Below are 2,635 nucleotides of genomic sequence, written 5' to 3'. Positions count from 1 at the left end.
AGGAAATTCCATAAAGACAGAAAGTAAATTAGTGGTTTCCAGCATCTGGGAACAGGGGACAGGGAGAGAGTGATAGCTAACAGGTACAGAGAGTCTCTTTTCGGGATTCTGAAATTGTTCTAGAATTAGATAGTGGTGCTGGATGCACCACTGAAATGCACACTTTTAAAGGGGGTACTATGGTATATGAATCATGCCTCAATAAAGTTATTTTTCTAAAAGGACAGAAAGAAAGAAATAGTAGGATGAAAGAATCCCATCCTGATGTGGACATTATACGAATATTGAACAGAGTAATTTTTTTTGGTATTTTTATTTATTATTTTTTTAATTTTTAAATGAAGATTCTTTCTCTAGATATCTGAAAGTAATGTACACCTCTTTCATGGTAATGGTAGAGACTGCCTGCTCCTCACCAAGCTAATTTCCTTCTTTTTTGGACAAAGAAGCAAATTATTATTTTTGACCATGTGCATGAGTCCTGACCAGTTACGGAAAGAAAAGTATTGATATACACATCTTCCCATACTGGCCGAGATAAAACTCCCATGCGAGACCCTCCATAGTCTTTCCCATTTATTAGCTTAACACAGAGAAGCAAGAAGGAAGCCATGTGCCACCGATGGCAGAGATACAAGGAAAGACACTGAACAAATGAAACAGCAGAAGAGAGTTTCTCCTGTAATCGTTAACATCTATTTTGATATTTAAATAAATAAAAACAAACTTTTATTATCTTCTGCAAATAACATGTTGGGGTTTATGTGTTACTCCAGAGGTTTTTTTTTTGTGTTTTTTTTTTTAACCTTAAAACTATTCTTACTGGGTGAATTCCAAATTAGTAAACCAATTATGAGAAAATCAAGACAATCAGAAGCATCACATAGGAACAATTATTTTACTTCAGGTAACAGAGTTTGCATTGCAGAAAAAAAGTAAAACTGACTCTGAATAGTCATAAAAATGTCACGTAGCATTCACTATATAAACAAAAACTGATAGTTGAACATTTAGATGTGGAACTTATACTTTAAACTTCTTGGAAAAAAAACTTTTCAAATTTCTTATATGTAGTAATTGGTAGTAATACAAACTTTTCCATCACCTCAATTTCCTGAATAAGGAAAATCATAAAAACTCTAATGTGAAAATACTTGAAGCCAGCTTTACAATGATTCTTCCTAAATTATTCTCTAAAAATTTAAAAATATTATGTTTAGTTTTGTAAGTTCAACCTATAAAAAGCAAAGATAAATTGCTATAACTACTTCCTTCATGCAGACAATTTTCACAATTACCTTTCAAAATTTTAATTACTTAAAATTACTCTGAAATTGTTCTTTAAAAACAAAATGCCTTATTGTAATAGAAACTCATACTTCAAATATGAGGAAGAAATTTTACTCAGATTTCTGTAATGTATATTTGATTTGAGTACTAAACAGTTAACCCAAATTACACATCACATATTATAAAAATTGAGGTCCATTTTGAGTTCTACTCAATTATTTGGGGTGACTATCGTGAACTTATATGGTAATATTTTGCAGTCCCAAATAAGAATACATCATTTTAAGGTTAAAAAAAACTTGACATGGCCATTTCAGTGCATCTTTATATAGGCACATGAAAAACAAAAAAAAATGTATTGCTTTTAACAGTTACAGTGTGGGTGCATCACACTTCCTTGATCTGTATCTTCTCCATGGCTCCTCCCTTTAACTGTAATTCCTAAGGCTGAGACTTGAGTACTGACTTACAGTTGTGTTCAGCACTGGGTTGAAGAGTGGGGATGTGATAGGGGGCTATTTACTCACATTACATGGCAATAAACATTCCAAAATTCTAGAGGCCCAAACACATCCATGAACTAGGATGTTCCACTTGCCAAACAGACTACTTTTTGCCACCTGACTGCAACATGCTTCATCTAGCTTCCATCATTTCTTGTTTGAACTACTGTAACAGCATCATAATTGGTTCTAGTCAATCTCACCACATAAAATAAGTCAACATAGAGCATCTTTTAAAAACATAAATTAATTCCAGTCTCTCTAATACTCAAACTTTCCATAGCCTTGTAAAAACATCTAAACTCTGATACCAAGACTTCAGTGATTATAGAATAGGACCACTGACTCCATCTCTGACCATATCCCACATGGTTTTTTTTCTTTCTTTACTCTATAAAAGTCACATTGTTCCCTCCCTGTTTCTTTTCTTTCTTTTTATTTTTTACCTGCTTTATTGAAGGATATATTACATGCCACAAAGTCCACCAGTTTTAAGTGTACATTTTAACAAGTTTTAGTATATTTACACCTTTGTGCAACTAGCAGCACGGTTTAGTCTTAGAACACATTATTTATCCCCAAAAAGTTATCTTGTACCCATTTGCAGTTAATTCCTACTCCCATTCACAGTTTTAAGAGACTATGGATTCGCTTTCTATATTTATAGTTTTGCCCTTTCTGGTAATTGAATGTAAATAAAATCGTACAATATATTACCTTCTGTCTCTGCCTTCTCTCATTTAGCATAGTGTTTTTTAGGCCTAACTATATTGTAGCATATAACTATATTGATGCTATATAATTGTAGCATCTGTGTACCATGCTGACTTATTGCTGACTAA

This window comes from Prionailurus viverrinus, chromosome C2 (assembly GCF_022837055.1).
Source record: "Prionailurus viverrinus isolate Anna chromosome C2, UM_Priviv_1.0, whole genome shotgun sequence".
Lineage (NCBI taxonomy): Eukaryota > Metazoa > Chordata > Mammalia > Carnivora > Felidae > Prionailurus > Prionailurus viverrinus.
This window is presented reverse-complemented; position numbering follows the sequence as displayed.